Source organism: Balaenoptera physalus (genome assembly GCF_965194825.1).
Source record: "Balaenoptera physalus genome assembly, chromosome: 3".
Classification (NCBI taxonomy): domain Eukaryota; kingdom Metazoa; phylum Chordata; class Mammalia; order Artiodactyla; family Balaenopteridae; genus Balaenoptera; species Balaenoptera physalus.
The window spans coordinates 15,418,382-15,441,899 of record NC_138890.1 but is presented as its reverse complement, the minus strand read 5'-3'; the positions used below and the strand labels follow the sequence as shown (position 1 = coordinate 15,441,899).

The window sequence follows — 23,518 nt, the reverse complement described above, 5'->3', positions numbered from 1 at the left end:
AATCTTAAAGAAGCCATTAACAAAAGAACATATTAAACAGGCAGATGAACAGCTGACTGCTCACCAGCTAGAGCAGAAGTCAGAAATTGGTGGCTTGATGCCTCCAATGTGACAAAAGAATGTGATGCTCAACCTACAATGCTATTCCCAGAAAAAATATCTGTTAAGAACGAAGGTGGGGGGCTTCCCTGGTGGTCCAGTGGTTAAGAATCTGCCTTCCAATGCAGGGCACGTGGGTTCGATCCCTGGTTGGGGAACTAAGATCCCACATGATGCAGGGCAACTAAGCCCGCGTGCAACAACTGCTGAGCTAGCATGCTCTGGAGCCCATGTGCCACAACGAGAGAGAAGCCCGTGTGCCACAATGAAAGATCCTGCATGCCACAACTAAGACCCAACACAGCCAAATTAATTAAGTAATAAAATAAATAAATAAATGGCATTATTCAATTCCCAAAAAAAAAAAAAAAAGTGGAATAAGCTGTTTTTAGGCAAACAAAAGTTGGAAGGTTCTACCTCTAACAGGACAGAACGTTCTAAAGAATGTTTTTCAGACACAAGGAAAATGACCGCACAAGCAAGGTTAGGGAGGGAGAGAAGAATGAAGAGCAATGGAAAGTAATTATAACAGTAAATACACGGATAAATTTAAATAAATATTTGGTGTAGAAAATAATAACAATGTATTTTAATACATATCTATACATTTATACATACATAATTAAAATTCACAAAAACAATAGCATATAAGATGAGATAAATAGTTAAAGTATTCTAAGATCCTTGCATTGTCTAGGATGAAGATAAGAGTATCAATTATCACTAGGCTTTGATAAGTCAAGAATGGATCTTTAAAAAAAAAAAAAAAAAAAAAAAGAATGGATCTTTTAATTCCTTGCCCATTAAAAGAACAGAAAAAGTGTACAACTTCCAAATCAACAGAGGAAAAAATAGAATAACAGAATAATTGTGATAGAATTCTAATAGAATAATTCTAATCCAACCTGAAAGAAAGCAAGAAAAGAGATAACAGGACTTAAGATTATGTGGGATAAATAAAATCAGTGAATAAGATTGAAACCAAAACATAACAGAAGTTGTATATTAAAGACCTAATGCTCTTGTTAAAAAAAGTTATCAAACTTAAAACAACAACAACTATATGCTATTTCCAAGAGGCACATTTAAAATAAGGACACAGAAAGGTTGAAAGTGAAAGGATGGAAAGAGCTATGCCAGGTAACAATAATCAAAAGAAGCTGATGTTATTAATACCAGGAAAAAAATAGCCTAAATAAGCCAAAGGCATTACTACAGACAGAGTTTTACTTCTTAAAGTTTCAATACATCAGGAAGATATAAAAATTCTGTATTTGCATGCACCTAATAACATGACTTCAAATATATAAAGCAAAATTCACAGAACTATAAATAGAAATGGATAACTCAACAATTATCTCATTAATCAACAGAACAAGCAGATAAAAATTCGTAAGGAGCAGAGAAGATCTGAACAATACATTACAAAATTGATCTAATGTCTTTATCTAGGTGACTGCACCCAGCATTTGCAGAACACATGTTCTTTTCCAGTGCCCGTGGAACCTTCACTAAGGTCAAATACACACTGGGCCATAAACAAATCTCAACAAACTTCAGTGGACAGCAATCATATAGAGTATGATTTCTGACCACAATGTTATAACAAAAAATATAACTAAGAAGTCCCTATATGTTTAGAAATTTAAAATATACTTCTAAATAACCTATGGGATCTGTTGTAATTATCTGTGCTTTCTGTTCTTTCTTATCACACCAGAGGTCTATGAATTTTAATTCTCTTTTTAAAGTACCAACCTTGACTTTTGATCCTCTCTGTTGTGTTGCTTTCTGTTTCATTGATTTTTGCTCTCATCTTCATTATTACCTTCCTTTAACTTTAAAAAAATGGGATAGATCATTAGTCAACTTGACAATATTGTTCGTATGAAGTTTTACAAAAATACGAAGTGCTTTTTCATTAATCCTCAAAGCAACCTTGTGAGTTGGGTCTTTTCCCTCATTTTACAGATGGGGAAATTATAGACATAATTATTGCATTCACTGAAATACTGGCCCTAAGGTTTGCATCCAAGACCAGAGGAACTTCTCCTGCCCATCCCAGGGTCTCCTTTTATTCTTTGAGAACTTAAGGAACACTTACCCCATGGTTAAGAAGGTGGATGCCTGGCTCTCACCAACCCTTACTTCAGTAATCGCCAGGACATCTATTGCCAAGAAAACATAGAGGTGGGGAGGAAGTGGGGAGCAAAATGTGCACAACATGAGTGGGCAGGCTGCCTAGCCAGCAAGGAAAGTGTGAAGCAGCCCTTGACCCACCCATACTCTTAATCACTGGACTAGAGCTGGAGGCTCCTCCTGTTGACCCCTTTCCAGCATAAAAAAGACAAAGCATGTTTGCTTAGAAACAGTGGATTGCTTGCTTAGAAGCAAGATACCACTGAGTAAACTTATGCAAGAAAATTTTTTTTCTCAAATACTGTGTAGGGTGGTCCTTGGAGGATTTTCTTGGCTTGAGGAAGGGCCTACATTCCATTGCCTGAGTGTCCAGATGTTCGAGTCCTTGGACAGGGGCCACCACACTGCCAGACTTACTTCCCACACCCTCCTACAAATGCTTCTCAGTCCAGGCACACTTCTAAGGGCTCTAGTAACACTAACTTTTCCAACCTTCATTACAACCTCTGAGGTTGTTACTATTATTATCCCAACAAGAGGTAGATGAGGACACACAAGCAAAAAACAGAGGGTTTAGTTACTTGTCTAAAGTCATCCGGGAATAAGTGAAAGAGTCCTTATTTGAACCCAGGCTTCATGGCGGAAAGACTGTTCTCTTGGCTACTACACTATGTCACCTCTCTACATGGGATTCACATAAACTCCTTCCTGAGTATAACTGATACTATTCATAGCCTGAGAAGAACTGCCAGGTCTAAATGGGAACACACAATGGAAAGAAGAATCGAGTTAAGTATTCTGACTTCCTTCTGCATGTCTCCAGCCAGGGCCCTCAGCTGAATCTGGGGAAGAGGCATGGAGAGACCTCCCAGGGAATTCCCTGGGAAACCTTAAGTTCCTGATGCAGACTTCACGTCCCCACTGTCTGTCCTCAGCTAACTGATCCTCAGGTGACCATTTCTCAGTTTTGAATCTCATGAGGGAAAAGTTCCTTGCATTGCATGACTGGTATTCAGTACCATTTCACCCTTAGTGTCTCTGTACATAAACCAAGATGAAATTATTTTTCAGGCTTTCACTTTCCGACAAATTTGCTAGAAATAGAGAGCACACTCCTATGGAAGCCTTTTCTAAACTCACTGTTTATTAAGGTTTTCCCTTCCTGTTTTATTGCTCCTCCTCCGCTTGCTCCTCCTGTGAATTCCATACGAACTGAACTCGTTTCAGAGTCTTTCCCATACTCCCCACATCCATAAGCTGTGAGACCTTTAGTAAGTTTTGGTTAAGTTTTTCTCCTCCCTAGGAATTTTCTCAGTTCACATAAAATTTCTAATTTATTGGCAAAAAATTGTGACATAACATCTTATTGTTTTAATGTCTGTAGCATTTGTAACATAAAACTTTAGAAATCCACTGAGACTTCAACTAAAAGGGAATTTATTCAAACTGTTGCAACAGGGAGTTTTAAAGGGAATGTCTCGTCAAACTTGAGGAATGAAAGCGGTTTTATAGGGGAAAGAAACAAAAGCAGCACTGAACACTGCGATTTTGGTGGGTTTTGGTCAGGTCGGTATTGCAATCTTACAGAAATTAGTTTTTCTTCCTGATTTGGCTCATTGTGCCTGTTACATCCTGTTCCCGGAATGGTTGACTCAGGAATTTAGGAGTGAGCTATTCTCTCAGAATAGCAGAGAGCAAGGAGGTCAGTGTATGTTCAGAGAAGAAAAATTTACAGTTCTCTGCATTCCCCCTTTTTATTCCTGACTTTGGTTATTCACGCTTTCTCTTTTTTTCTTGATCAGTCTCACCAGATTTGAAACAGACATTTGGCTCTGTTCTCTATATTTTTCTATTTTGTTTTTTTCTGCTCTTTATTACTTCCTTATTTTACCTTTTGTTAGGATTTATTTTGATTGTTCTACTTTTTGAGATGTTGCTTTGGTGATTACCAGGTTTTCTGAACTATCTTTCTAGGCTGTAAATTTCTCTCTAAGCACTGCCTAAGCAATATCCCTCTGGTTTTGATATGTAGTATTTTCATTGTCATTCAGTTGAAAATACTTTCTTCTTTGAACCATGATTTTAAAGTGTATTTGTAAATTTCTGAATATAATAGACATGTTCTAGGTATTTTTTATTATTACTTTCTAATTTAATTTCAATTATTTAAATTTTGTTGAGATTTACTTTATGGTCCAGCATATATGTCAACCCCACCCCACCCCCAGCTTTATTGGAATATAATTGACACATGCCATTGTGTAGATCAATTTTTGAAAATGTTTCATGTGTTCTTGACAAAAAATATGCATCCTTGATACACTGGTGTAATGTTCCATGCATATGCGTTAGAATGTTTGTTAATCTTATTGTTTAAATCTGTGTCTCTACCAATTTTTAGTCTGCTTGTCCTATTAACTAAAGAGAGGTGAAAAAAAATCTCTCATCATGATTGTGGATTTTATATTTCTCCTTTGAGTTCTGCATATTTATTAGGTAGACACTAACTTATAACTGTTCTATCTTCCCAGTGTTTTTTCTTCCCTGAAACTTCTGTCTTAATGTAACACCTCCCTTTATCTCTAGGAATGGTTTGTGCCTTGAAGTTTCTGTTCCATCTAATATTAGTAGAGCTACACCAGTTTTCTATTGGCTTCATATAACTTCTTTCCATTCTTTTACTTTCGGACTTTGTGTCCTTATATTTGAGTCTTTTGTAAGCAGCAACATAGTGGGGTTTTGTACTTTCACCCTATGTGCTACGGTCTATATGTTTGTGTTTCCCCCAAATTCACAGGTTGGAATCCTAATACACAGTGTAATGGTGTTAGGAGGTGGGGGGCCTTTGGGGGGTGATTAGGTCATCAGGGTGGGGCCCTCATGAATGGGACTAGTGTTCTTATAAAAGAGACCCCACATGACTCCCCAGCCCCTTCTGCCATGGGAGGATGCAACAAGAAGTCTGCAACCCTGAAGAAAGCCTTCACCCAACAATGTGGATCTCCAATCACTCTGGACTTCCAGCCTCCAAAACCTGAGAATTACATTTTTGTGGTTTAAAAGCCACACAGTCTGTGGTACTTTGTTATAGCAGCCCGAACAGACACTGTCTGACAATCTTTGTCATTTAGTGAAATTAAATTAAATGTAAATATTGGTATTTTGGGGAAGATTTACCATCTTTTTTTGGTCTCACCCCTCTTTTTAAATTTACCTCTTTGCTTAAAATTTTCTACTAGTATTGGAATCAAATGTTGTATTTTTATGATTCCTCTAGATTTTACAATATTCACGAGAGTAACCAAAACCTTCACCCTAATACCTCAATCCTTTTTACTCTCTCTTGACTTACTTATCAGTCTTGTCTGGTATTTTAAGCCTATCTTAACAACTCTACATTTTTATTGTTTGGTATAAAATGTTACATTTGCTCACCTGTTTTTCTCTTCATTTCTTTTTGCATCTCTAAACCCCACCTGGGATCAGTTTCCTTCTATATTAAAGTGCATTCTTTAAAATTTCCTTTAGTGAGGGTCAGCAGGGAATGAATGAAACAAATTGTCTTAAAATGTGATTATTTTGTCCTCATTCATAACAGATATCTTCATCTGGTATAAAATTCTAGGTTGACAGTTATTTTCTACCTTTATACTGACATTTTCATTCCACTCATTTGGCTTCCATTGTTGTTGTTGAGAAGTCTGTTCCTTTGAGGGTAATTTTTAAATCTTTGGCTGTTAATTTTTTTCTTTGATTTCCTGCAGTTGCACTATGATGCACATAGATATGACTTTGTAAATTTATCCTAATTTGTATTCTTTGAGCTTTTAAATCTATAGACCTGTTATTTTTCATCAGTTCTGGAATATCCTCAGCCCAATTACCTTTGTCCCTTTTCTTCCGTCTTTGCCTTCTAAGACTGTGGTTAAATATATGTTAAAACTTCCCAGTGAGATCATCCCATCTTTCTGTGTTTTCCCGTATTTCTCTATCTCCATGCTGCATTCTGGATAACTACTTCAAACCTATCTTTCAGCTCACCAATTCTCATTCCTACTGTTTCACAATCTGTTGCCAAATACATCTTTAAATATTTTAAGCAGTCGTTTTCACAAACGCACCCAATAATTCTAATGTGACTTTTATGTGGGTCTGTTTTTCTGCTGGTTTCCAGTCATGCTGCCTTTTTTCCTTATATGCCTGATTATCTTTGACTGTTTGCTGACTATTTCCTCTGAAAAATTGTTACCTGAGGTCTAAATTGAAGGAGTCCTCTTCTGAAGAAGTTTTATTTGCTTCTGCCAGGCCTCAGGTTGTGTTTACCTGGGTTGTAAGGTTTGGTCAGGGACCACAATTTGTCAGGATGTTCTCTTTTCTCTTTTTCTTCAATCCTATTGCTATGCTCAGTAACGAGGTCAGTCTCTAAAGTACCCTGGGGGTAGGGAGGGGGATGGGTCTAGATTTGGTTTTTCTTGTCCTGAGGGTGTAGTACTTTGGGAACCCAGTTTAACGTTAGAAAAGTCATCTATAACATTCATCACCTTGGGTGAACCTGGCCCTATCATCCTTCTCTCTCTCTCACTCTCTGGGGCTGGTGAAGTGGTGCCTAACTCAGCATCATCAGCAGAGTCTGCAGCCTAAGCTGCTTTGGTGTTCACCTCTGATGACGAGATCCCATCTTAAAACAGCCCTACCTGTTTAAACTGCAGTCTTTTCAGCCTCCATGCTCTTTTAAGGGGAAGGGAGGGCACACCACCTGCATTTTAAAAAACTGTATTTTTGGGCTTCCCTGGTGGTGCAGTGGTTAAGAATCTGCCTGCCAATGCAGGGGACACGGGTTCGAGCCCTGGTCTGGGAAGATCCCACATGCCCTGGAGCAACTAAGCCCGTGAGCCACAACTACTGAGCCTGCGCATCTGGAGCCTGTGCTCTGCAGCGGGAGAGGCCGCGACGGTGAGAGGCCCGCGCACCGCAATGAAGAGTGGCCCCCGCTCGCCGCAACTGGAGAAAGCCCGCACACAGAAACGCAGACCCAACACAGCCAAAAATAAATAAATAAATAAATTAAAAAAAAAAAAACAAAACTGTCTTTTTCAATGTTTTTGGTGGGAAACTGATCCAAAGAACCTAGACTACCTTCACCAGAAACAAAGTACTGTCTCACCTTTTCAATATCATTTTTTCTTTTCTAGACTTTGAGATTTTCCAGTCCAGATTTTTAGATTTATATACTTTATTTCTATCCTTTTAGTGCTTGCCCATGACATTTTACCATATTTAACTCAATAAAATCTAGAGTTAAACAGCATCTTCACCCTCCTCCTAAATAATACAAGCACTTTAGCCTGCTTTCACACAGATGTCCCAGCTTCCAATTTACCTACTATTGTCCAATATTCCAATTCTATTTATCTTTTAGCCTTGAGAATTAGACATGGCATTTTAAAAAACAGTGTTTCAATTTACCTACACCTTGGCAATTTTACTTTTTCTTCTTGCATGTCAGACGTCCTCTGGGAGGTGGTGGTGGCTGGTGGTCCCTAAACCAGCTCAAGTCCTGAGGTGGGCTTGAACAGGTGCAGCTGCACCAGCTCACTGGATCTGTTCTTCACAGTCTGCCTGGAGTGGCTGGAGACCTGAAGACCCCTCCTCATCTGGGATCAGTCCAAGCAGCACATATCTGGCCCTAGGTAGACTGTGGGCCCATTTTCCATGTGTCCAAGTCAATGGAGGCTGTAGTAGGAACATATCCTGGTGCTCAGTGAGCTGGGGCACTCAGAATCCCCATTCCTGTGGTAGCTGTCTTCTCCCTTGTTATTTAACCTGTGTCTTTTTCAAAAGTAGGTGATGCATTAGGTCCAGGTGGAGCTCATGTAGATGTGTGTATGTGAGGGGATTGGGGACTTCAAGCCACAGGCACACCAACAGCCCTGGCCACATGGAAACCTTAAGTAACCTGATCATCTAAAACAGAGCTGGCCCTATATTCAGCCAATGAAAAGATTGGTCGATGCTCAGTGACTACTGGGAATCAATACTCCATGGCCTCTTTCCTTTCTGCCCACTGTACACCAGAACTGCCAGGGACTGGCCACTCTGGACAATGCATGAGCATTTCCAATGCTCCCTTTGATCAGGCCATCCTATTTTTCCCATTCTTCTCTTAAAAGGACCCAACTCAACATCCTGCTCAGATGTCATCGGTGCCTCCCTTCCCAGTAGGTGGAAAGCACTTTCCTTGGAAAGCCCCCAGTTTAGTTCAGCAACCATTAGGGTGGCTTTGCTGTGGTCTCTCTCCTCTATCTACTCCTGCTTCCTAGTACCTAGGACAATGGATGCGCCTAGCAGATCCTCAACAAGTATTTGCTGAATAAACTAATCCAAGTCTGTGGATAGGGTCAGGTTTGCCAGTGCTGCATGCAGAGAAGAACAAAGACCAAGTGTGGTCATGACATTTCAAAGTGGAATTAAGTGGCAGAAATGCTCTTTCCCTCTCCCTTTTCTACAACCATCCCTCCCCCACCTCCACCCTCCTCCATCAAAACTTACCTTGTTTGAAGGCAAACCGAAAGAAATACTTCTAAAGAGAGGCATGGAAACTGTATGTATGGAAACAGGAATCCTAGAGAGAATCAGAAAACTATCTGACCAGAGACTACTCTCTTGTGAACAGTGGATTTTGGAGCCGGGGAGACCTGACTTACAACTCGGTCTCTACTGATAAGCCCCACCTGGAGTATTCTCAGACAGGTTACTTAATTCTCAGAAGACTCGCTTTTCACTCTTTGAGTTACCTAGTTAATAGTCTTATACATAGTTAACAATATTTTGTTAAATTCTACCTGTTCCCAAGAGAACTGTTTCTATGTTGTGACTCATCACTCACACAGCCTGTCCACTCCCAGGGGTTATGATCCAGCCCTAGTATGAGGATTAATCCAATTTGCACTTCTCCTGGTGGAGGCACAACCTAATTTCTCATGAAATGTGAGCTACTAGCCCTGTGGGATGAGTCCCCTGGGCACTCCTTGGTTTGGATCTGGTATAACTTACCCCCCAAAGATAAGACACACAAATGGCTCTCTCTGTATGATACTCCACCTAAAGTATGTCACAGCCTGTTTACTTTTGAAGAATTCCTTTATTGGAGTTTCACCTTACCTTGCCACAACTATCTGGCTCTTCATGGCCGAGAGTGAGCCCTGAATAAAGTATTCACAACATTTTACAACAGACAATACACACACGCAGTGCATGAAATCTTTACAATAACACAATCAAACATTTAACAGGATTGTTAAGAAGCATGAATTTCCTATTCCTCCATTACTGGTAGCTACTTAGCTTTTTAGCTCTTGCAATAAAATGCTCTCCTTCTCATCATTCCTATTCATAGGAATCCCTGAATCAATTCTTTTTGTGTAAGGTACAAATTCATGTTGAAGATGTGTTCCATTAGTTATTGAATGTGCTGAATTTCTGTCCGTGGTAGAACTCTTCATTTGTAGCTAATGTGTGAGGTTTTCACTTATCACACATTCATCATTCATTGAGAGGGTTCATTTGAAAAATTTTAAAGTTTCACCCATTCAATAATGTATATCACAACATTACAACAGTCCAATCAACTTGAATTTATTTATGAGTGACTCTCTCCTATCTCCTGTTAGATTTATAAGTCTACACTTTTTACATTTCCTACAATGAAATCCAAATTTTGTTTCAGAAGTTGTCATCACTCCCCGCAAATCAGTTAAATCAAAGTTATTCTTCATGATCACTATGATATTAATTTATATTCCCTGAAGCCTGCCTCTCCCTGAATTTGCCTCCTGGAGGTCCTTCTTGGATCTTTTCCACTGACCAATGGATAATTGGAATTCAAAGCTATACCTGAATTTCCTACATTTCTATTCACATAATTTACCCAAATATGAACTTTCTGATGGTGACTTTGAGACTTCTAATTGAAGTCTTTTTCTCATCTGTTTTTTATGTCCAGAAATATCTACTTATTTTGAAGGTTTTCTCATACTCCATAACTTTGATAGGTCTTATCCCCAGTATGAACTATTTTATATTCCATAAGGGCTCAACTACTTTGACACTGGAACCTTCCTTGCTGGCTATAATTGAAAATCACAGAGAAAAAAATTACTCATGGTTTCACTTATACTATGTAAATTATAAGCCATGAACAAGGACTTCAGACACTCTTATAAGATTTTTCTTCCATTTGGGTTCTCTAATACTAGGTAAGCTCTGCCTCCTACAGAGACATGCTCATCCTGGTCCCATCCAGAGCATTCCCTCCCTCATGAGTTCTCTTCTGTGATGCACTACTATGACTTCCCATATTTGTCACATTTAAAGATTCCTCCCCAATATGGGTTCTTTTATGCTTGGTGAGATTCGATCTGATATTGAAAGCCTTCCCACACTCGTTACATTGGTATGGCTTCTTTCCAGTGTGGATCCTTTTGTGTTGGTCAAGGACTGATCTGTAATTGAAGGACTTCCCACACTCACAATTATACGGCTGCTGCCCACTGTGGACACCTTTATGGTTGATAAGACTTGAGTGTGAAATGTATGCCTTCCCACACTCATCGCATCTATAGGGTTTCTCACCTGTGTGGATCCTTCTATGCACTGTGAGGCCTGAGCTGTTCCTGAATGCCTTCCCACACCTATCGCACACATAGGGTTTTTCCCCTGTATGGATCCTCTTGTGTTGAGAAAGGAGAGAGCTGTAACTAAAAGATTTCCCACACTCAACACATTTGAAGGGTTTCTCCCCAAGATGGACTCTTTTATGGCTTATAAGAGTTCTGCTTGAGAAAAAAGCTTTTCCACATTCATCACATGTGTAGGGTGTCTTGCCAGGGTGGGTACTTTTATGGTTAATAAGGCTTGAGTGTGAGATGTATGCTTTTCCACACACGTCACATTCATAGGGCTTCTCACCAGTATGGATTCTCTTATGCACTTTAAGGCTTGAGTTGTTTCTGAAGACCTTCTCACACCTGTCACATTCATAAGGTTTCTCTCTAGTGTGGACCCTTCTGTGTTGAGAAAGGAGTGAGGTGTAATTAAAAGATTTCTCACACACATCGCATTTGTAGGGCTTCTCCCCAAGATGAATTTTTTTGTGATTTATAAGGGTTCGGTATGTGATGAAGGCTTTTTCACACTCATCACACTTATAGGGCTTTTCCCCAGGGTGTATACTTTTATGATTTATAAGGCTTGAGAGTGAGATGTAGGCTTTCCCACATTCTTCACATTTGTAAGGTCTCTCCCCAGTGTGGATTCGTTTATGTACTTTAAGGCCTGAATTATTTCTGAAGGCTTTTCCACACTCATCACACCCAAAGGGTTTCTCCCTTGTATGAATCCTTTTATGCTGTTCAAGGGCAGAGCTGTAATTGAAGGATTTCTCACAATAACTACATTTATAGGGCTTCTCCCCAAGATGGATTCCTTTGTGGTTTTTAAGGCTAGAGCGTGAGATATAGGCTTTTCCACACACATCACACTTATATGGTTTTTCCCCAGTGTGAAGCCGCCTGTGGACTTTGAGTCCTGAATTGTTTCTGAAAGTTTTTCCACACACATCACATACATAAGGTCTCTCTCCAGTGTGAATCGTTTTATGCTGAAGAAGAAGTGAGTTATAACTGAATGATTTTCCACACTCCTTACATTCATGGGCTTTCTTCCCAGGGTGAATGCTTTTATGGACTGCAAGGCCTGAGCTATAGCTGAATGCTTTGCCACAGACATCACATTTGTAAGGTTTCTCTCCTGTGTGGATCCTTTTATGCACTATAAGGCCTGAGCTGTTCCTGAAGGCCTTCCCACATTCATCACATTCGTAAGGTTTCTCTCCAGTGTGGATGACTTTATGCTGAATGAGAAGAGAGCTATAATTAAACGATTTCTCACACTCATCACATTTATAAGGTTTATCTCCAAAGTGGATGCTTTTATGATTTAGAAGTGTTCTGCAAGTAATGAAGGCCTTCCCACACTCATCACATTCATAGGGCTTCTCCCCTGTGTGAATCCTTTTGTGGACTCTAAGGCCAGAGCTATTACTGAAGGTTTTCCCACAGATGTCACATTCATAGGGCTTCTCACCTGTGTGGATCCTTTTGTGGACTCTGAGACCAGAACTGTTCCTGAAGGCCTTCCCACACTCACCACATTCATAGGGCTTCTCCCCAGTGTGGATCCTTTTATGCTGGTCCAAAACAGAGCTATAATTGAAGGATTTTCCACACTCATCACACTTACAGTTCTTTTCCCCAGAATGGGTGCTTTTGTGGTTTATAAGGCTGGAGTAGGACATGTAGGCTTTCCCACATTCCTCACACTTGTACGGCTTCTCCCCAGTATGGATCCGCTTGTGGACTCGAAGGCTTGAGCTGCTCCGGAAAGTCCCTCCACAGTCATCACACTCATAGCGTTTTTCACCAGTGTGCATAATTTTATGTTGAACAAGTCGGGAATTATATTTGAAGGATTTCCCACAGTCATCACATTTATGTGATTTCTTAACAGCACTGGTTTTCTGCTGTAGACTGGGATGAGAGTTTCCATTAATGCTCTCCACACATTTGCCTTGTTCACTGCTTTTCTGTTCTATACAGACAGGCTGGTGTGTAACATGTTTTGAGCTCAGATGTAAGCTTTTCTCAGATGCCACATCTTCCTGTTCTGTCTTTATATTTGCTGTATTCTTGGTTTTGCCAATCTTTTCCCTGATGCCACTTTTGTCTTCCTTCATTCTTTTTCCCTCAGGCTTTTCCATCTGATTCTCTACCTTGCTATCCCAATCACAAGTTTCACCAACCTTAGATTCCTGCATATGATCCTTGTGAAGACCTTCCACTTTTGGCCACACAGATTCTGCATTTCCAATATTTTCACACTTTTCAGTTGATTCCTCATCCTCAGTGCCCCTCGTCTTCAAATGTGACACTAAACCAAGAAAATGAAAATGATACCTTCACTTTAGAAGAAACTGAAGGAATTACATCCAAATTCACTCATTCACTCAACAAATGTTTATTGACTACATGCTGTGTGATAGGTACCATTTTTAACTGCTGGGGATACAGTGGTGGACATGCCAAAATTTCTGTCCCTGTGGAGCTAATGCTAAAATGCTAGAGCCGTGGATTGTCAATGGAACAGAAAGCTTTTCTATTCTTGCATAACAGCTTAGTATGAGGGCAAGTTGAAACGGGTTGGAATGACACACAGAACCAAAGGCAACATTGATCAATTTCTGAAAAATGCCACCTAGTCTTGGAAAAACAAACAGTGGGTAAAAGTAATTTCTGAAAAATAGGAGACTGAAAGAGTAATAAAACAAAAGCTAAGAAGACATAATCAGCAGAGGGCAGGCAAGCAAAACTAAATCAGTACACGAGTAGAGGTATTGGGGAATTGGTTATGAAATCATGAGGACAGTCATGTCAGACATGAGAAAGAAAACAAGCTGCTGCTGCCTGTCGTTGGTGTGGCCCTCCTAGATTTCCCTTCCAAGGAAAACACTGACCCTGGAGAGCGGTTAGTCAGGGAGGAACTCTATATGGAATAACACACTCTGGCTTGCCAGGCAGAGGCTTTCACTCCTACTTTATGAACAGGCTAACTGCAGTCAGAGCATATCAAAGATCAGAAGCTAAAACACAAACCATCAAGCAAAGGATAATAATACTGCCTAGGTTCAAATACCTAGCTGTATGACCTCAAGAAAGTTATTTAACCTCTTTATGCCACAGTTTCCTCATCTGTAAAATGAGGGCAACAAAACTGTTGTGAGTATTACATTAAATAACATATATAAGGTATGGAGAACAATGCCGGTCACTTGGGTAGTTCTATATGCTATACCATCTATTTTATTATTTAATCGAGGTCAGGTTACTGGATCAGGGCTAGAACCTCAGGATAAACCACAGGACTCAGGAAAGGTAAACCCCTTCTCAAAGCAGATTTTAGGGCCCAGGCAGTGACTCTCTGTTCCCCTGAAGGCACTCTACACACAGCTGGCACTCCATCAGCATCCACCTGCTAAAAGACTGACTCTTGAGAACAAAAGAAACAGTTCTAAACTAGTTGTTCCCCAACCTTAGACATTTAGACATTTGTGATTAGACTTAGTTAAAGTTCAGACTTCCCCTCTTACCCTGGGTATCAGACCCTCTTGGTCGGTACTCTGTAGTTCTACTTAGAAACTATATGTGAACATGTGGCACTAAAAGTAAGATATATACTCTGGAGTAGACACATATAATCACACTCATGATCCAACTTATGCTTATGGGATTGGAATGATGGACTCTGAATTAAAATTTACGGAACAGGAGGAGCTAGTAACCCAGAATATCACCAGGAAGATAAAATAAAGAATCACTCAGTAGACATTTTAAAAGGGTGGTTCATCTGAGAAAGCTTCACAAAATGACTATTAAGTAATATTAGGTAAGAGGTCATTAGAAGTCACTGAGGAATGCTGGCATGACCTAGTTCCTTGCTCCCTTTCTTTACTACCTTGGGCAGAGCAGTCCATGCCATTTAAAATGTGTGAGTGCTACTGGGTGGGCAGTGGAATTCCAGACCATCAACAGCAACACACCTTTCATCTGAATCCTGCTCCCATCACATCAGGGACCTTGCTCCATCCATTCCCTTTGGCCTTGGCCCCTCTACCTCTACTCACCCTCAGCCCTGAAAAGAGAAAGATGTTCAAGTTTCTACAGCCATAAAACTAATCCCCTAAAACTGCCAGGGAAACACACAAAATTTGTCAGGGGGAAAAAAAGAAAAGGAAGAGCTACAGGGGAGGAGAACTAACCATACTAGATACCTAAATATGCCAAAAGGCTGCTATAACTACAACAGTGTGGTATTGGTATATAAATAAACAGAATAGAATAAAAATTCAGAATAATTCCAATTACACATAGAAATCAAGTATATGATAAAGATGGTATATCAAATTATTGAGGCAAAAACGGTCTTTTTAATAGTGTTGGAACAAGTATAAAGCCATTTGTAAAAAAATAAAATTAGATCCATTCTTTACACCATTCACAGGAATAAACTCCAAACATAGCAGATCTCTAAATATTAAAAACACTATTCAAATGCTAGAAGAAAACATGGGTGAATGCCTCCATAACCTAAGTACAGAGAAAGTTTTCTATGACCCAGATGCAATAAACGAAAAGATTAATAAATTGGAATATACAGAAATAAAAGTAAAATTGCATGGCAAAAATACCATAAGCAAAATCAACAAATATATGACAGGTGGAAGAAAATATTTGCAACATACATCATATATAAGTGCTTATATAAGTGATAATATCTCTAATGTACAAAGAATTTTTATAAGTTGAAGAAAAAGAGACTAAAATTCCTACAGAAAAATGGGCAAAAGACATGAAGACAATTCACAAAAAGAAAAACTAAAATGGCCCTTAAACATGTTTTCAATTTCACTCATAATAAGAGAAATGCAAATAAGAACTATACAAAGATCCCCTTTCTCATCTATCAGATTGGCAAATATTCAAAAACTTAACAATATGCTCTGTGGGTGAGGCTGTGGGAAAACAGGCACTCTCATCCATTACTGGGAATGCAAACTGGCATAACCCCTGTTGAAGGAAATTTGCCAATATCTACACAACTATGTATGCATTATTCTCTAATCGAGAAATCCCACCTAGGAATTCATACCAAAGATACACTTCCAACAATACAAAAGTATATATGCACAAAGTTATTCATTGTAGCCTTATTTTTAATTACAAAATTTGGAAAACTACCTACACGTCCAAGCACAGAAGACTGGTTAAATAAACTATGGCACATATACACACTGGAGAACTAAAAAAGAATGAGGAACATTTCTATAAATTGATAGGAAGCAATTTCCATGATAGGTTGTAAAGTGAAAAAAAGCATATATGCTACATTCTACGTAAGAAAATAAAAAAACAAGCATACAGCTGCTTATCTTTTCAGTAATGAGAGAATCCACAGAACAGTGAAGCCTGTTACCTATAAGGGGTAGGGCAGGGGAACAGAACAGAAGCGAGAGGGGAGAGAGACGCTCAGAGTACAGCTTTTTGTATAGTCTTTACTCGTGGAAGCATGATCATGTTCTGCAGATTCAAAGAATAAAATTAAATCAGTGAGAAAATTGGACAAAGGTAAAGTGAAACCAGAAAGTGAACAGAAACAAATTAACTCATTTGTGTTTCACATGAATACCATAACAAGAAGGAAACAAAAAGAAACAAAGAACTAACCCATGTCACTTGGGTACATAGTATGTGACTATACTATATACGCTCAGTCTTGGGAAGGCTGGAGGGGGAAGTGGGGAAGAGCTGCAAACAATCCTTTTTAGCAGGTTTGCTTTCTGTAGTGGAATGGGCAAAGCAATTCAGAAACAATTTTAGATCTATTATGAGACTGAGTAAATGTGTTGATTTAGTTGAGAGCCAGGGCCCTCCTGGAGGAAGAAGGAATATAAAAATATGGAACAGGGGAAGATAAGAAAGAACCCTTTGTGGACAAATTGGAGGTACTGGTGTGAATGCATGATTTCTAAATTATATATAAATGTGCACATCATATAAGTGTATATTCACATGTATTTAAATTTGTATGTATACCTGTGTAAATGTACATATATTCTCTAGCTCTGTCTGCTGATAGCTAAGAAGCAAAAATACCTGAGTTAACGTGCACACATCTAGCACCTTGTTCTGGGTCTCTACTACCATAACCTAGTAAAAGGAAGCAGGAGGATTCCAGGCTGGGGGCAGGATAGGTACAAAAGGAGCTGAGACATCCTGTTATGCCAGCAAATAAGGAGGTGCTTAAAACAACACAAAACAAAAATGTGGGCACAAGACCCAGCTTCAACACCGAATTTAGGTTCCATAATAATTACGTAAAGAATCGTAAGCCATTGAAAATAGGATTTCATGAGTCCATACAGGCACAAACAGGGGAGAAAGGGAGGCCTCTTGCTGACAGCAGAATGCCAGGGCCGGTTGGAAAATGTGGAGGGAGTAGTAGAGTTGCAAGAAAAAACTCAGCATTCTGCAACTATCAAGGTAAAGACTGGATCAGGGGAGAATTATCAATGGATTCTAAATCTAGGGGGAAATTCTGACAAGGAGCAGGATATATGCATGGTCTTAAAATATTCCCCCATAGACCGCAAGAGGTAAAATAGTAATTACACAGTGGAGAGTCTTGGCTAGGGGTCTTAAGTTAATATTGCCAGTGGGGGCAGATAAACATCATGTGCTTCCAGAAGTGATGCCCTGAGAAGGACACATCACTTATAAGAATGCATTACCTGAAATGAAACAAGGAAACATCAGGTAGATCAGATAAATCCAAAATAAAGAACATTCTACTAAAAGCTATTTGTATTCTTCAAAAATGTCATTTTCATAAAAGACAAAGAAAGGCTATAGAAATGTTCCATGTGAAAGAAGACTGCAGAGATTTGACCACAAATTCAATACCTGACCTCACCTGGATATGTAGTGAAGGGACAAGCTTTATAAAAAATAATCGTGCCAACTGATAGAACTGGAGTATGTATGATAAGTTAGGCAAAAGTAATATCAACTTTAAATTTATTCAAGTTGACAATTATACTGTAGTTATGCAAGAGAATATCCCTATAAATATACGCTGAAGTGTTTAGGGATAAAGGGCCATGCATGATGTATGTAAGTTACCCTCAAATGGTTTAGGAAAAAAGTAGATAGACAGATAGATAGATGGATAGATATGCATGAAAGAGCAAGAGAGAGAAGACAAAATGAAGTAGAATGTTAATCACAGGTAAATGAGTAAAGGGTATTTTTTTCACTATTCTTACTCTTGAAATTTTTCTATATATTTGAAATTATTTCCAAATAAAAAGTTTTAAAATATCAAAATGTAAATTTAAAATTCTCTCAACTATACCTTCCCCTCCAGGTACTGCTTTCGCCATCCTGTCTCCTGTTCACAGTTGTGTCTTGGAAAAGTGGTCTTCATGTCCCGTCTCCCCTCATGCCTCATCTATTTAATCTGAATTCTTCCACTCAGACCATGCTGCATTAGCTTCTTCAGGGCCAGGTGCTGACCCCCCCCCCACCCCGCTAGCCCTTGGATGTTCCTGGCTCCCTGGTCTGTCTTGAACCTCTCCTCCTGTGACTCTACATGCTCTTCCTGGGCAGTCCCATATATATGCATGGCTCCTACAAGCTGCCTTGTAGAACCTCATCTCTGGCCCACACTCCTCTCTTCAATTATAGAGGCTCATATCCACCCGTCTCGGGCACTTCTCTTTCCCTCACCACTCCACATCCAAAAGACCACTTAAGACCAGCTGATTCCACTGCCTACACAGTTCTCATGTCGCCACCCCCCACTCCATTCCCACTGCTAGGGCCTTAGTTTAAGCCCTCCTAAATTCCCTTCTGAACTCCTGCCATAGTCTCCTACCTTTGTTCTTATCCCTTTCCAATTCTCTTCCAATAACTGTCAAGAATTTTGTAAAATGCACATGTGAACACTCTCCAGTGGGTGTTCCCAGGCTACCTAGTGTGCTTGAAGCCTTCTGCATCTGGCCAGCTGGAATGACCTGCTAAACACCAATGGGGCCATGCTAATTCACCCCTTGCTGACACCACACTTACTAATGCTTGACCCAGATGGACCCTTTCCCTCTCTCTGACAGTCTAATTCTCAGTTCCCTTCATGTCCTCTCGGATTCCTTGTTTGATTGGCTGCTGACTGGCCGGGTCTACATGAAATCACAAATACTTCACTGTTTACCTCTCTAACCTAGGCAGACTCCAGGAGTCTCCCTGTTCTAGCCCTCCTCTGTTTTGGTGGAAGCAGAGTTTCCCATCATCTGATTGTAGTTCATCCAATCCCCTTAATGACAAATCAAAACAGAGCAATATAAATGTGTAGCTTCACTGAAAACAGATGGTTTGCAATGAAATTCATATTAATCAATACTAAGACTAAGAAGAGTTCAGTCAAAAACACAGGCAGAAAAGCACTAAAACATAATGATGGTATTAGAAGTGGGAAGTCTGTGGGAGATACTTAGGTTACGAGAGTGGAGCCTTCATGAATGGGGTTAGTGTTCTTAGAAAAGAGATACCACAGAGACCCCTTGGGGCCTTGGTCTTGGACTTCCCAGCATCCAGAACTATGTAAAATAAATTTGTTGTTTATAAGCCACTTAGTCTGTGGTATTTTGTTATGGCAGCCCACAAGGACTAAGACAGCTGCTAAATTGTAAAGACAGTCAAGAGAATAACAAAATATTAAGTTATCCTTACAAACAATACTGAAGATACATTCTAGTATCTCAGTTATCTCTGCGACTGAGTGTTGCCCAGCGAAATTATATAATGATCCATATCCTACTTTTCTCTCCAGCCACTGGGCTAGTCCTAGGGACACAGAGATGGAAAAGACAAGTCCTGGCCAATAAGGACTTGCAAACTAGTATGAGAGTCTGGCAGGAAAACAACCAACACACAATAAAAATGGCAGACACTAGGCATGGATGATGGAAGAAGGGGTAGAGATAGACTCTGCTTCAAAGAACTAGGAAGAGCTTCAAGAAGAGAGGAATAGTTCTAACAGAGGGAAGAGCAGGTGCAAAGGGGCTGGTGTCCACCACCCTCTGGACATCTGGAACAGAAGATGGCAGGCAGAGCTGGATAAGTGGGCAAAAATAAGGGCTGCACCAGGCTCTGCCCATCATACTAAGGAGTCCAGACTTGATCCCGAGGAGTTTTAGGCAAAGAGGGACAAACTCGGATATGCATTTTGAAAGATCACTTATTCGATCAAATCAGGAGTAAGTAAAGGGCCAGACATAAGACACTTTAGGTTTTGTTGGCCACATACAACTCTATTACTTGTTTTTCTTTTCCTTTTTTTCTCTTTGCTTTGCTTTTTAACATCCCTTTAAAAATGTAAAAAACATTCTCAGCTTGCAGGCCATACAAAAACAGACCATAGACGCAGAAGTCTACCAATTCCTATTAGATAAAATCAAGGAATCAGAATTAATTTAGGATGGTGTAAGATAATGGCATTGTGGCCATTATCTTTTTTTTTTTTAAACTAAAGTATTCTAGGATAAAATGGCATGATGTCTGGAATTTCCTTTAAAATACTTCAACAAAGAAAAATGAAAAAGGGAAAAGGGAAACAAATGTAGCCAAATCCTAATAATTGTTGAATCTGAGTGATGGATGTATGGAGTTCACTGTACTATTCTACTTTCCTGTTATGTTTACATTTTTTCATAATATAAAATTAAAAGAAATACAGATCACTCATACTAGTTGCAATGGGAGAATGGATTGGGGGCAGGGGGAGAACTGAGTCCTGCAGTCTAGAAGGAGGTTATTATAATCCAATCAAGACTGATGTGGTGGCTAGCTCATGTGTCCCCTATGACACAAGAAAGGAATCGCTCCTCTGCACAACTCCTGCAGAGAGAGAGGGACAGACAGGTTTAATTTCTTAAAAGTTCTCAAAGCTGATGATGGGGAACTCCTCTCTAATCAGTTTTCAACAGAGAGAAAACTGGTTACATCCCAATAACCTAGTTACATCAGTTAAAAGTTTCAGCCACAGAAAGCCATCCACTCCTTCCAAATTACACATGACCCACACCTCCGGGCAAATGTGTGCTTCATGCTGTTCATATTCTACCACCAATGCCTAGAAAAGAACATGCAGATAGTAAGAATCTGTCCGTAATTCTTACTATCCCTGCCCAGGAGAGTCAGGAGCCACTTCTCAAGAGAGTAGACAACTCACAAGAGAGGAACTGTGGCTCACTCTGGTTGAAAATTCCTGCCTTAACAACAGACTTCAATAAGCAACAGGTGCAACAAATGCAGCTACCGTGGATTTCCAGAGCACCAACCATATTCCACAAATCAATCTACCATCTGAATTATGTGTCTTAATTTCTTGGATATTATACTGGACTTGCAGGTGACCAGAGAAAGAAAAAGAGAAAATAAGAGGGAATGTGAGAGCAAAATGCTTACCAACTCAGAAGACAGAAGTGGGAGGATGGGACAAATGAAAGATGAGACTAAGAAGTGAGAAAATTGATATGCAGATGGAAAGAGAGAGAGTACGATTTGTGATTTAGTTATTGCATTAAGTTTACGAGTATCAGAATTGTAATTGGTTAACATAAGTTGGTTCTACTGCTTAATCCTTATGATTAAAGGTGATTTTTCCTTAAAGTAAAAAATGAAATAGAGCACTCTCAAACTCGGTAGGGGAGAAGAGATTTCTAGTCATCCTAAGGAATAAGGTAAGCAAAGGAGATTTTCTGAAGCTAAAGGGGCAAAGACTGGCTTGAAGACAGTCATTAATAGATGGTTGATTAGGCTACTGTAAGGCTAAGTATCATAAACACAGGTCTCAGGAGAGAAAAGCTACTTGGTTTAATTTGTTCTTTAAACACTCTACATGACTTATTATAATAATGTATTGACATATTTAACAATCTACCAATAACTGGCAGAGTTAATGTAGAACAAAATTTTTTTTATCATTGTTAATCCCTTCTTTAAAAACCCTTGCTCAGATAAGCCCTGGTACAATGTCCCTGGATGTGCCATTGTTTGATGTAACAAAGAAACTGGAAACAACGCAAATGGCCTGAATAGATCTAAAAAATTACAGGACATCCAAAACATCCAAACAATGTCCAGTCCAATACCACAGCAATGTATTAAAAAAAAGCTCTTTGTGTTCCGATGACCTCTAACATAGATTTAGCAAAAGAAGCAAGGGGCAGAACTCTGAACAGTACCCTACCACCTGTGTAAAAAAAAGAGGAACTAACTACATTCAGATCTGCCAGTGTTTGCATAAAGAAACTCTGGGAAGATACACTCAAATAACCTAACAAATGTGGTTGGTTATCTACTGGGGTTGGGCCTAGGCAGACAGCTGGGCAGAAGAAAACCTTTTCACTGACATCTTTTCATATTTTTAATATCTGAACCATATGAATACATTACATAGTCAAAAACTTATTTAAGAAAAAATCCTCGTGCTTTCAAAAAGAAAACACTCCTGGTGGCCTCCTAGTCCAAAAGTCTTAGAGCAGCACACCCAGCCCCGGCATTCCCCATTTCTAATTCACATCCCCACGCCTGGGCTCCCACAGGCTGTCCCCAGGTCTAGGAGCCTCCTCGACCTTCTTCTCCCTGGGACCTAGTCAATTCCTTCTCAACTTGTGAGAGGCAGCTACAGGCAGCCTGATCCCCTGTCTGTAAAACAGGTGAGCTCCCCTAGGGCGAAGGCCGAGAAGCGCCTCCCAGCGGCTCGATCCACACCTGCGATAAGAGTCTCTCAACATCACTGCCCCATCAAAGAAAAATAAAGGTGTGGGGGGAGGGGCCCCTCCAACACTTGTATTTTCTCTCAAATCCCAGGGCCAAACTGACCTGCCACGGGGGCTTATTTTAAAGCACTAATTTTCAGGGTTCCCCTCCCGCGCGAAACAGCAGCGAAGAGTTGAAAAACACGGGTGCGGGGCCCCAGCCCTTCTGCACGCACCGGGCAGCCCCAACCGGGCCCTGACCCGCTCGGAGAGCCGGAGGTGGGGCGCGCAAGGAGCCCATTATATTCCAGGGGCGCGCCCTAAACCCCTCGGCCGGCCCGAAATCTTCCCTCCCCTCCACTTCCCCGAAACTCGCTTCCTGATGTATGTGTGGGGAGGGGGCGCGCTTCCTCCCGAATCCCGCCCGAGACCCGAGGGGTAGCTAGGACCCTGCCAAGAAGGGAAGGGCGTGGCAGGTTAGGGCCGGGGGCGGGAGCCCGGGCGGCCTCGGACTCACGTACTGGCTGTGGGGGCACCGCGGGAGCCCGGCCGCCGGCGGGACAAAAGCGCTGACGGCCCGGCCGGAAAAACTCACGCCGGCTCTGGGGCACTTCCGAGTCCTCTCTGGGAGGTTGGAGGACTGACTCGATGATAGTTCCCGTTTCGGGCACGTGACCCGAGGTGCTCTGCGACGGCCTGGGCGCAGAGGGAGTATTGTTCTTTTACTATCAAGATAAGTCGTTGTGGCTCGTTGTGGCGCTCGTTGTGGCGCGAGCAAGGGGCGAACTGACGAAGTTCCAGTTTTCAAGGACTTAACGTTCCGGGGTGGGGCAGACAATAAAGCAAATAAGT

The 23,518-nt window shown here is 40.5% G+C and overlaps 1 protein-coding gene across 18 annotated transcripts in view; it reads right to left on the bottom strand.

Moving 5' to 3' along the window:
• Window positions 1-23,306, bottom strand: part of MGAT1 (alpha-1,3-mannosyl-glycoprotein 2-beta-N-acetylglucosaminyltransferase) — a 75,059-nt gene extending 51,753 nt beyond the window's left edge. For 6 of the 18 annotated variants that reach the window (XM_082457759.1, XM_082457752.1, XM_082457741.1 and 3 more), the window contains exons 1-2: window positions 23,188-23,306; window positions 13,097-13,224 (exon numbers count right to left, since the gene is read on the bottom strand). The gene's annotated coding sequence lies outside the window, so the exon portion shown is untranslated. Of the gene's footprint in view, window positions 1-1,857; window positions 1,938-2,203; window positions 2,268-9,399; window positions 9,441-13,096; window positions 13,225-14,890; window positions 14,983-18,261; window positions 19,208-23,183 lie in introns of those variants that run through there. The other 12 variants (XM_082457762.1, XM_082457743.1, XM_082457764.1 and 9 more) reach the window with 9 other exon arrangements.
• Window positions 23,307-23,518: the final 212 nt, after the last annotated feature.